Source organism: Bidens hawaiensis, unplaced genomic scaffold (genome assembly GCF_021521415.1).
Source record: "Bidens hawaiensis isolate Kalapana, Puna unplaced genomic scaffold, B.hawaiensis_p1.1 tig00005588_1, whole genome shotgun sequence".
NCBI classification, from domain to species: Eukaryota; Viridiplantae; Streptophyta; class Magnoliopsida; order Asterales; family Asteraceae; genus Bidens; species Bidens hawaiensis.
Window position 1 is genome coordinate 1,362,097 of NW_027491362.1, and position 13,204 is coordinate 1,375,300.

Consider the following 13,204-nt stretch of genomic DNA (forward strand, 5'->3'; position numbering starts at 1 on the left):
ACTGCCCTCCCAGATGCAGTGGCCACATCAGCCACAGATGGGTTACAAACGTAGCGTTGGAGGCGTCTAAGCAAGTAAATAAAAACGAAAGAGCAAAATGTAGATATAAACCAGTTAGGAAGTTGTTCTAAAGTGTATACAAATGCTTTCTTACATCTTAATTTATTAAAATAAATCTTTTTAGTGCTATTTTATTTTTGTATCTTATTAAATGAATTGCACGTCCTACCGTTTTTGTAGTTAAGAAAATATATGTAAACAAAAAAATGTTAAGGCGATTAGATAATAAAAAATAACATGCTACATGATTACTGATGTGAAGTGTCTGTGATTACCGCAATATAGTGTGGCAGCACTCTAGTGTAGTATAGACAAATTCTTTATATAATAATAATAAATGTCACAAAATGATGCAGTAACTGCATTTTTATAAATCTACTTTATATCTTAAGGTTAAGGTTTTTCTTCCATATATTTTTCATGTTCCTTATCTTTTCATGTTTCATATATTTTTCATGTTCCTTATCTTTTCACATGTCTTCAAATTTCTGTAATATATTATTCAAGTAGATATTAACTGACTAATCAATGTCAAAACATTGTTAGACGGCTTTTATAAGTATTTTATCATGTACCGATTATTAATTTGGGCATGCAACAACGTTTTGGGATCTTAAACAATGTATCCGTAGGATGACGATGATCATCAATCAAACATGTGATGCCAATGGATACGAGGACCCATTTGAAAATGCAAAGACAACACAAAAGGCACATATCAACTAAGCTTCATCTTCCATCATCCTAAAATACATTTCAGTAAACATCCGATGCACAATAAAGCGTGGGCGGCCAAATCATCGAACTTCTAATATCGTGAGGATACCATGCCTTATGAATTTGTTTGATTACTTTTCTCTTAAACAAATGTTAAAACTGAAAAACAACATATTACCACGTATGCAATGCGTCATGCGGATCTATCAACATGTTTTGACAAGTTCTTGATTCTACAAATATATTAGATCGATGTCGTTCATCTACCGATGACACTATTCAACCTAACTATGCATGGTGGGACGTTGATATTGTGAATAATTCTTTAACTGTGTTATTTTTAATACAATAAAATACATATACGACATGACTTCATAACTTATTTTGCAACTACTCATCCATATATGATATGTGTTAAAAGTTAGCTTTCTTGTTGCATTACTAAACAAACAAAACGCTTGATAACAAAGTTAAAACAAGTATCAAAGTACATGGAATTAAACTACGTGAAGGATATCTACCTTAGTCATGTTACTCGAGCTTAATCATGAAAATAACGTCAACAACTTCTACTTTTAGTCAAGAGGTTATTACACTGACAATTTCTATTCATATTGAATGTTGATGATATACTTTTATTCGATGAATCCATCCACTATTGATGATATATATAGTTTTGTCTCATAGTTGTTAATAATAACACATCATGGTCCACCATAAGAATAATTCCAACATATATACGATTAGATAGGAATCATAGAAAACCCCCCACCATTTTCCATGCTGTTCTTCCTCCATGATTCTCTTGGTTTCTATCCTCCCTCCTTTTCACTAATGAGAAAAGAATCTAAGAAAACTCACTCCAACTTTTTTATTTAAATTGCATCATTGTACCACTTCTTCAATTAAATGGCATAAATGTTACCTTATTCTTCCACCTTATTTATTCAGCACTGAAGAAACACTAACCGGACCCCGGGCAGATTACGGGTAACCTGGGGGTTAGATAGATGTTTCCCACGATGGGTTAGACCCGGCAAAGATGGTTCTTCTGATAACCTGCAAAACAGACACCGTGAGCTCGTCACTGAGAAGGGGGGGGGGGTTCCTCCTTGTGACCACCCTCCGGCGTGAGAATCAGACTAGATTGCTCTTTAAATATAAATGTATATTAAGAGATTGCTAGAGCAGATATCAGGTATAATATGATGATAATGTGATAAGATGAGATGATCATACCATTTGGGGTGTTTATAGCCGAATGTAGGTTTCCAAGGAGGTGTGGCCGGCTGAATAGTATTCCTGTTCTACCAACTGTGGCCTACGCACGTGCCCTGCTAGTAGTTGGTGGGTAGGCAGCGGCTGATAGTGACCAGGCCTGCTGTGTACTATTCCTTTTCCACCAACTGCCGGCTATGCACGTGGTATGACAGGAGTTGGTGAGTAGGCAACGGCTAATAGTGACATACAGTACAAGAGCATGCTGCTCGCCATACTGTTGTCAATAAGCTGTCGTATCTTTAGTCAGATCTTTTGCCCATACCTCGTCAGGTACAGTACAAAAGATCTTCCCGTATCGTACGGACTGGCTTTTGGGCGGGAGTATTCCCCCTCCCGCCTTTGTGCGGGATTGTTCCCGGCTTTGCTCATTCCTTCAGGTGACAACTGAGTGAGAGCTAAGTGCCTTGTGCGTGTAGCCTTGCTGCGCGGGTGGCCTTCCCTGATGGCTTGTATCCGCAGCTGCGGGAATAGGCAGAGTACTTCACCATTGGGAGGCATTTCCTGCGGGAACAGCTTGCGTACTGCGCGTAAGGACGTCACGTCTCTGAGCATGGTGGGTCCTGCGGATCCAGTTGGTTTCTGCGCAGACGTCTCTCTTCAAGGTGAGTCTTGCGGGTCCAACTGGGCTCTGCTGGGACCTACCTCTTCAAGTCCCCCCAGTCCAATGTTCTTCTCATGAATGTTTAATAAAGTGAGGTGAACTTTTGGACTTAAGCAAAGGGTTTTGAAAAGGGTTTAGTTTAAAGGTTTTCCATGGGGATTCTTCCCGCGGAAGTCCTTATGTCACTTGCAGAAATTCCCGACTTTCCTGCTTGATCTTTGGGTATGATGCGGGTAGGTCTGTAACCTCCTCGCAAGTCAGGAGCGTTGAGTCCCACTTGTGTGGATTCTCCATGAGGTTTTGGTAGTTTTGAACATAGTGATCAATTATGTTAAAACCACCAATTCCATCCTGGAGCTTCAAACAATGTAGTTCTCGACGTTCCCGCTATGCGGGGATGTTATTCCCGTTTCCGCAAGCATTGCCCAGAAGATCCTTCTTGATTTCAATTCCCTGCGGAGCGCTAGGTATGTGAAGGGTTTTGCCTTAACACTGTACCCGCGCTCGTCTTACGGTTACTTTACTTCCACGGTATTCCTGGCGTCCATTCCCTGCGGGTGCTAGGTATGTGAAGGGTTTTGCCTTAACACTGTACCCGCACCCGTCTTATAGTTACTTGGTTGCCGAGGTATTCTTGGCTTCAATTCCCTGCGGGTGCTAGGTATGTGAAGGGTTTTGCCTTAACACTGTACTCGCATCTGTCTTATGGTTACTTGGTTGCCAAGGTATTCTTGGCTTCAATTCCCTGCGGGTGCTAGGTATGTGAAGGGTTTTGCCTTAACACTGTACCCGCATTCGTCTTATGGTTACTTGGTTGCCAAGGTATTCTTGGCTTCAATTCCCTGCGGGTGCTAGGTATGTGAAGGGTTTTGCCTTAACACTGTACCCGCACCCGTCTTATGGTTACTTTGTTGCCAAGGTAAGGGGTATTTTCCCGCTTACTTTTAAATTTTTTTGAATTTTTGAAATTCGAAGGGTTGGTGAAAGGATAAGAACAGTCCAAACCTCTGAAACGTCGTGCGACGGTTTCTTCTGACTGTGTCAGGACGTGCAGGAAATTATGGTGACGTGACAGTACATGGTCATTCCAGACGCCTTTTCAGGCGCGTGGGCGCGATTTTTCGGGCGCGTGGCCGCGAAATTAATGGTACGCGTCCTTTCAATAGCTGTTGCCAGCTTGCTTTTTGCCACGTGTCATAGTTTCATTGCACCTTCGATTTCTCTCTCTTCCGCATTAAATTCATCGCATTAATTGCGATTAGTATATAAAGGGGGAGAGGGTTCTTTGTAATCCACACTTTCACTTTTCTCTTCATCTTCAAGACGATTTCCGGCGAATACTCATCTTTTCAGTCGAGCATTCTCTTGAAATCGCTTTCTTCTTTCATCTGCAAGATGTCTTCTCACGATCTCGAAGCTACAGCCCAGGAGGCTGGGGTGTTCGCCGATGACAAGAGTACTGCTGGCGAGTGCCAGTGTGCTCTGCCTGTCGATCTGTATCAGTACATCGTCAGGAAGTTCATGCTCGAGTCTCTCGAGCCTGAGTTTCCTGAACCCCATCAGACGGTGTATGATGCCCCCAGAGGCAAGATCGGGGTATATGCTGCATTATTTGTCTATGGGAATCTTAGGTTTCCGTTGACAAAGTTTGTGTACCGTGTCCTGGAGAGGCACGGTGTACACCTGACCGAGGTGCACCCGATGGCGATCGCCAAGATTCGCCACTTCGAGTGGGTGTGCCGGATTCTGGGCATTGAGCCCTATGTCGACCGCCTGATGACCTTCTACTCTTGGAGGTGCATCCAGGGGTGGTATACTCTGATAACCCGGATCAAGGGTTTGAAGATTTGCGCAACCGAGCGCAGTCTTCGTTCGTGGAAGCGGGAGTTCTTCTACATCTCCGCTCGCGCCATCCCCCTTGCCATGAAATTTAAGAATGGGCAAGCTCTCCCAAGCCTTTACGCCTCCAACTACCAGGAGGCGGAATGGTTCTCGAAGATATCCCGAGTCCAATCTCCGGTTTACCGGTTTGCGGAGTCCGGGATGGTGATGCTCGGGATGAGCCGGGTGTGGAAGGATGCGGATGCGCGAAAGATCCCGATCGTCCTCGAATACGGTTTGAACTCTGTTCCTTACGGTATGCTCTGTTACTTTTTGTTGATTTAGAATCTCTTCTAACTTCTTTCCTGTTTATTTCAGAGGGGAACGACTTGCAGTCGCTCCTGTATCCGCGGGAGGCTGACAGTCCCGCTCGGATGGGTACTCGTGCTCTAGATGAGAACGAGTTGCCCATCCTAGAACAAACGGCGGATCGGTTCGTGGAGGTCTACCCGCTAGGCCACGAGATCCTGAGCGCCAGGCGGCCAGGTAAGGCGCTATTCAACCCTCGACCCCTCAATGTTGAAACCTCTGCTGGAATTCCTCTAATCTTATGTTCTGATGAGGAATCCGCAGATGGTCCTCCGTTGGTGCGGAAGAAGAAGGCTGCCGGCGGGAAGGGGAAGGAGAAGGTGGCCTCCACTGTCGATCCGGTGCCTCGGTCTGACTCAGAGGCCGAGAGCGAGGAGGTGGCGGGGAACCCCGGTGGTGATAAGACCACCGCTCCGGAGGCTGCGACGACTGTTACCTCCGGAGAGCCCAAGATGACAATGGTGAGCGGCGTGAAGAGGCCGGCTCCATCGGGTTCATCCCCGCCTGTCCGCACTTTTAGGCTCAAGAAAACCCGTAAGTACAAACTTCCTTTATTTTTAACTTAACTTTCCATCATTAACACTTTACTTCTTTGTGCAGGCGTGGATGTTGACGCATTCCAGGGTGGAACCCAGAGGAGTACCCCTCCACCCATGACGGTGGGCTTGGTCAGCCTACCTGAGGCGACGACCCAGGCGGCTGCGCCTGCGCCTGCTTCCGCTGGTTCAGTTGCTCACTCCGTTGAGCCGACTGTTCCAGCTGTGATGACATCACCGCCGGCTGTCAGTGCCATTTTTACCGCATCTTTCACTGAGCCGGCGGTTACTTTTGCTGCGGATTCCGCGGCGGCTTTTACCATGCCTCCTCCGTCATCGGCAACGACGGCCGATCCTTTAGGTATGCATGGGGCTTATCGCCAACCTCTGCCTCCTTCCCATCTGCCTGACCTCTTGGATGGATTTCCCTTGGGTTCAGGTGATGGGTTTGGCGGCTATCGGCCTGTTGTTGACCCTACAGGTGCGTAGGGTTCTTTTGGCCCTTTTCATATTTTTATCATCTTTTCCTAACTGCTTTATGTTTTTTGCAGTGTCGGATTCCAATGAAGTGTATGTTCCACGATGGAACATCCGCCGAGGAACAACCCTTCGCACACCTGTGGAGTGCGTGGAGTGGGCTCGTCACGCAGCTCCCAGTGGTGCGTTGGGGGAAGCCATGGCTAGCTACCAGGAGGGTAGGCTAACCAATGAGCTTCGGGTTCTCCTGGCCCGGATGCAGCCGCGCGTCGAGCTTCTTTGTCGTGAAAACGACAAGTTAAAAGCAGCTCGCCTTCAGGAAGTAGCTCGGGCGCGGGCTGTCCGGGAGGAGAACGTAAAGCTTACCGCAGTGGCTGCGGAGAAGGAGAAGGCCTTCAAGGCCCTCGAGGTTGAAGTTCAGGCCCGGCTCGAGGCCCGTTCCAAGGCTGCCCAAGCTGTTAACGAACAGCTTCGGCTGGCTAAGGAAACTGCAAGGAACGCAACCGAGAGGGCCACCAAGGCTGAAGCTGTTGCTGAGCCTCTACGCGTGGAGAATGAGGAGCTTAAAGCCAAATTAGAGGCTCTCCAGCAGGCTCATGATGCCTTGGCGATGGAAGACGCCAAAAAGCTCCAAGAGATCTTGGACCAGAGGGGGGTGCTTGACCACACTGAGCGGAAGCTAAAGGGCGTCGAAGAGGCTGCGGCTAAAGAAGTGTTGCTTGCCAACCTCAACAAGAGTGAAGCCGAACGCGCCCGTAACGAAGCTCAAGCTGCCCTCCAGGAGGCTCTGGTTGCCAAGGAATGGCTTCTTCGAGAAGCGTTGTCTCAGGTATGCTTTTCATGTCTTTACGCTTTTCTTTGTAAATAGAAAAGGTTCTGATACTTGTATATTTTCTTTTTTGTAGGTTGTGCATCGGGTCTTCACGGAGACGTCTTATGATAATGCTATGAGCACAGCCCTCAACGCTTCTCATGAGGATGGGAAAAGGCCGGCTTCCTGCTTGGTCTAGGGTTCGTTGAGAAAGGCATCCCGCCTTCCAACTTCCCTTTATTTGATGTGGATACTGAAGCTGTATACGACCAAGCAGTGAATCAGTATGCCGCCTTCCCGCATCCGGTGGTGGAGAAGGTGAACGAAGCTGCTGCTGCTGATGATGGGCTAGCTATCCTTAAAGCTTTCCTTGAACCGCCACGCTCTACTGATGGTGCTGGTCCAAGTGGAAGTGGCCCTGAAGCTTGATCCTGAAGATCCCTTCCCACTGTTAGGATAGGTTTAGCTTGTATAGATTTATATTCTTGTAGGCGGGTAGTTACCCGGCCATTCTTGTAATGAATATTGTGAAATATAAATCTTTGTGCGGTTAAGACCGCTATTTTCACTGGATTCCTTGCTTTATAAACGTTATGAGTTGCATACTTTAGTTTAAATTAGCAATTTTCCAAGTGTTTAGAATAAGTTAACCTTTGAACGTGGTAGATAATAGGTTGAAGTTTTGCTTCCTCTTTCGTGATTGTGCGGGTAGGACCGTCACTTGCACTTAGTAGGATGGCTAAACTTTACCTACATCTGACCTGCGTGGAGGTTTTCCTCATCTTTTTTGAAATTTCTAAGTGTTTAGGATAAGTTAACCTTTGAACGTGGTAGATAATAGGTTGAAGTTTTGCTTCCTCTTTCGTGATTGTGCGGGTAGGACCGTCACTTGCACTTAGTAGGATGGCTAAACTTTACCTACATCTGACCTGCGTAGAGGTTTTCCTCATCTCTCTGTTAGAAATTTTCTAAAGTATTTTGAATAAGTTAACCGTTCGACACGCAATTTTCAATAGGTTCGGTTTCCTCTCATGATTTGTGCGGTTAAGACCGGCACTTTCATTTAGTTGGATGACCAAAGTTTACCTATGACTGACCTGCGTGAAGGTTTGCCGTTTTTTGGGTTTATGCGGGTTTTGCCGCTTTCCCCACGCAACGACTTTCACACTTAATTATGCGGTGAAAACCGGCATATCCGTGTTGAATAAATTAACCGTTCGACGCGCGGTTGTTAATAGGTTAGTGTTCAGTTTCCTCTATCATGATTCATGCGGATAGACCGGCACTTTCATTTAGTGGGATGACTGAACTTTACCCTTCAACTGACCTGCGTGAAGGTTTGTCGTTTTTTGGGTTTATGCGGGTTTTGCCGCCTTCCCCACGCAACGACTTTCCACGTAATTATGCGGTGAAAACCGGCATCAGTGTTGAAAGTTTATAAAGTATTAAATGTAAAATCATCAGCGTCGATGTTATAAGGAGAATCATTTCCATTAGAAGTGGCTCTGGGCCTTTCCTTTACAAATTTGGAATTGATCTACATGCAAACTGTGTAATTGAGCTCCCTTCCATGTTGGGATGGGAGTGCCATCGAGCCGATACCTGGTTCGAGATCTCGTTCTTTACGCAGCATGTAGTATCCACATTGAAGCTGCAATTTTATTCGTGTTTTCCCCAGCTGGGGTTCTACACGCATCAGCCCGCTCAGCGTTCATTGCGCCACGAGGTGCGCGAGCGTCCCATCTCTGACAAATGCTTCAACCATGTCCTTTACGTCTATGCATTCTTCAGTGTTGTGGCCTTTTGTCCTGTGAAAGTCACAGTATTTGCTCCGATCAGCATTGTGACGATGTCGGATTATTGGAGCCTTTGGCCATGGGAGCTCCTCAGTGGCGAATATCTCGGTGACGCTTTTGGTGAGTGGCGTCCATCTGGAGTTCTTGTTTGACTGTACGTTATCCCTTCCGCCTAACCGATGTTGCAAGCCGGATGAGGTGTCAAAGTTTACCCTTGACTGCCAAATGCCTAGCTTCCGCTTTTTGTTTAGTCGGGCGGTAAGGACGTTGTCTTCTCTTGTTTTCTAGGTGTAGAGGTTTGTGCTCTGGGGGAGATCTCTACCCAGTTGCTTCTCCGTTTCCGCAAAGCGTTTAGCTGCTGTCATGATGGCATCGCATGTGGATGGTGTGACACCCGGTAAATTCCCAACCCCTTAAACTAAGTAATCAACCTAATAATTAGGTGATTGTAAATATTATGCGCGCCATGATAGTCAGCGCGTGCATTTGTTATGTGCGCCCTGCGCGAGCGCGCTATGTTAAGGATCAGCGCGGGCACATTATGTGCGCCCGGCGCGAGCATATGTTAGAATCAGCGCGGGCATTTATGTTTGCCCTGCGCGAGCGCGCCATGTTAGTCAGCGCGTGCATGTGTTATGTGCGCCCTGCGCGAGCGCACCATGTTAAGAACCAGCGTGAGCATATGTTATATGCGCCATGCGTGAACGTTTTGGCCTTATGTTTTCATGTAACTTAAACGTTATGTTGTCTATGGGTTGACCATCCCGCATGATGCTAAGGCGGGTGCATCCTACATCGTTTATGCGCGTGCGGAAGGGAACTAACCTACCCGCATGGCGGGAACGTTGAGAGCTAGTTTGTCTGAAGCTCCAGGATGGAATTGACTTCAACATGACTGATCACTATGTTGAAATACCAAAACCACCTGGAGAATCTACAAATGAAACTCAAATGTCCCTAACTGCGAGAAGGTTACGCACCTACCCGCAGCAAAGAAATGTTCTACACGCAGAAAGCTATGCGCACCAAGTTATACGCGCAGAACACTTAGTCAAAATGATCAGATTTAAGGAAATTGTCCCCGCCCAAAAGAGGGCGGTTGCGTGTTTCAGAAAACTTCTACTTTTTACTGTACACTGTCTAAAGCACTGAAAAAGCAAACTGTAAAAGTCAACTGCCAGCCACCCACTCTCACCAGCCACAGCCCTGCATGTCCTGTCCATATCAAATCAGAATCTTTAATCTACTTTTCTACTCTTTTTAATAAATAATAATAATTTCCATACTTTATCATCATTTCAAAAGATTACAATTCCCTAAAGCAAGGGATTATGTTCCCTTGAGTTTGCCTATAAATTTGTAGCCTAAATTATCACCCAAAACACACTTCAAAGAACTACAAACTTGCACTAATCCTTTCCCAAGCATCCGTTGTTTCCAGCTCCGATCCTGTTACTAGGTAAGCCGAGATTATAACCTTGAGATCTACTTTCCAACCCCTATATCTTGATCTTAATATATATACTTGTTATTTAATCGTATTCTAGACCTTCGATTCCGAGGCCAACACCAAGAAAACCTGAATCTCGATTAATCCCTTAACAAGAACCACAGGTGAGTCTCACAGCCCCTATTTTCACTGTTTTCACCATTTTAAACTGTTTTCGGGGCGAGGGACACGTATTTAAATAATGTTTTATCATGGTATATTTACAAGCTAAGCAAACGATTATGTGTTTAAGTTATGTTTCATGATGAGCAATGCGAACAGTTATCTATGGTTTTTCGATGATAGTGCACCAGATTCGAGTAAGTGATCACTTTACCATTGGAACTCTAAGGGTAGGGACTGCTGGTTTGATCCGCCCACTCGTAGGGGTCGCACCTCTTACACAGACGAGTGCCTAGTATGGTCATGGGGCAGTACTATGGGTTTGAGCCCGCTCGTAGAGGTCGCTCCTCTTACGCAGACGAGCGCCTTGTTTTCCGGCACAACGTCCGCGCGTAACCCGCGGGACGGTATTACAGCATATATTCGCTCGTAGTGGCAGCGCCACTTACACAGACGAGCACAGTTTTCCAGAAGTGTCCGCGCGTAACCCGCGGGACGGTATTACGTTATTTTAGCTCGTAGTGGCAGCGCCACTTACACAGACGAGCACAGTTCCCAGAAATGTTCGCGCGTAACCCGCGGAACGATTTTTATCAGAATATGTTGATAGAGCTATGTTTTACCAAGCATGTGTTTTAATGATGCTAACAGAATTATGTTTCAGAATGATTATGATACGATTTATCAAGTTACTAAAACTTGTGAACTCACTCAGTTTATACTGATTCAAATGTTTTTACGTGTCTTTCAGGAGATAACTAGGTAGCGCATGGAGTCACACTTAGAGCACCACACGCTGAACATCTAAAACAAGCTTTTTGGAAGATTTTGGTTTTATCCCCTCGATGCGCACGGTTACCCGCCGCGCAAGGGGATATGGCGAGGAAATCTTCAGTTTTATACTTGGATGTTTTTTTTTGTAATCTTTGAACAATGTAACGTGTTTGTACTAAACTTCTCATGCGCAATAAAAATCTTTGAATGTTTTGCAATGGCCCGTGCTTAATTATCAATCCCCACTCGTGCGCGCCCGGCTGTTTCCGCCGCTCAGGGCCGGGTGTGACAGATTGGTATCAGAGCACTGGTTATAGCGAACTAGGAAAAGAAGTTTTTAACCTAGACTATAACCTTTGGGGAATCGCATGAAATATTTTTCAAAGAATATTTTCAAAAGAAAAATCACACACGCACTTAGGAACACGGGTCACAGTGTCTAGAGATAAGAACATTATGTGCTCTGAGTACATGCGCTAAGTTTGTTATATTTTCTTTTTATGAAAAGAATGCCTCCAACCAGAGCCAAGGGAATTACCATGACACCCGAGGAGCTCGCAGAAATAATCGCGCAGGCGATTGCAACGCATGAGGCCAGCAAGGCCGAATCTAGTCAGGGTCGCCAAGAGAACGAGACCCCAGAACCCGAATCAGGAGCCTTGGACAAAGGATGCTCCTATAAAACATTCATGGCCTGTAGGCCTTGGCCGTTCAAAGGCACCGAAGGAGCCATTGGGCTCTACAATTGGATTGACAAGATGGAGACAGTTCTCTCCATCAGCGGATGTAGTGAAAACCAGAAGGTCCTTTACGCGACCTGCATGTTCCAAGAAGCAGCTTCATCTTGGTGGAAGCTCCAAGTAAAGACTTTGGGGCGAGAAGTTGCTCTTCACAAGACCTGGGAAGAATTGAAAGAAATGTTGATGAGAAAGTTCTGCTCTCGCGCAGAAATTCAGAGCTTGCAACAAGAATTCTGGAACCACACCATGGTAGGAACGGATATCGATGCCTACACCAATCGTTTCAACGAGCTTTGCCAGCTGGTGCCAGACATGGCAAACACAGAAGAAAAGAAAATCGAGAGGTACATCTTTGGGTTACCTCCTGTCGTTAGGGTCCCGCTCAACGCCGCCGCACCTCCGACCTTTGACGAGGCGGTTGCGCGAGCCATCACCCTTACAAGGGATACGGTTCGTGCGGGTATGTTGACTGCTCGCTTGAACGAGCAGCGAACCTCTGACTCCAAGAGGAAATGGAACTCCCACCGAGGATCAGACTTCAAGCAGCCACCGCCCAAGAAGCAGGAAAGCACAAGGGTTTACGCGATTCAGGCCGCGGAACCATCAAGGAAAGGATACAGCGGGCCTTACCCATGGTGCAACAAATGCAAGTACCACCACGAAGGCGAATGCGCGAACGTCACGTGCGCCAAATGTGGCAGACCAGGACACAAGACGGTGAATTGCCGTGCTAAAGAAGCTGGAGCCAATGACAACTGCTACGCATGCGGGAAGTCTGGACACTTCAGTCGGGATTGCCCACAGAAAGGAAACCAAGCTCGCGGGAGAGCTTTTGTGATCGGCGCGGGTGAAGCAAAGGAAGAACCGAATGTGGTAACCAGTACGTTTTTGCTTAACGGTCATTATGCATCTGTCTTATTTGATACTGGCGCTGACCTAAGTTTTATATCCCATGAGTTTAAAAACTCCCTGGGCTTAGCGACCAGTAGGTTAGACAAACCTTATACTATAGAACTAGCCAATGGTAGGCAGTTATGCGCGAATGAAAGGACTGAGCAATGTGTGTTAGTCATGGGAGGTCATGAGTTCAATATAAACTTGTTGTCAATAGATTTGGGAAGTTTCGATATTGTGGTAGGTATGGATTGGTTGGTCGAAAATCTCGCGGAGATTGTTTGTCATGAGAAGCAGGTTCGAATTCCACTGATGAACGGAGAAACTTTGATGATTCAAGGGGAAAGAAGGGGGGTTGCGACGAAACTGATTTCATGCCTAAAGGCGCGTAAGTGCCTAAGGAAAGGGTGCTACGCCTTCCTGGCGCATGTAGTAGAGAAAGGAGATGAGCGAAGAATTGAAGACTTACCAGTAGTACGCGAATTTCCAGAAGTTTTTCCTGAAGATTTGCCCGGGTTACCGCCGCCGCGACAAGTCGAGTTTCGTATTGATTTGGTCCCAGGAGCTGCGCCAGTAGCTCGAGCGCCTTATCGCTTAGCTCCATCTGAGATGCAAGAGCTATCCAATCAGTTACAGGAACTATTGGATAAGGGTTTCATACGCCCAAGCTTTTCACCTTGGGGAGCTCCAGTACTGTTTGTAAAGAAGAAGGATG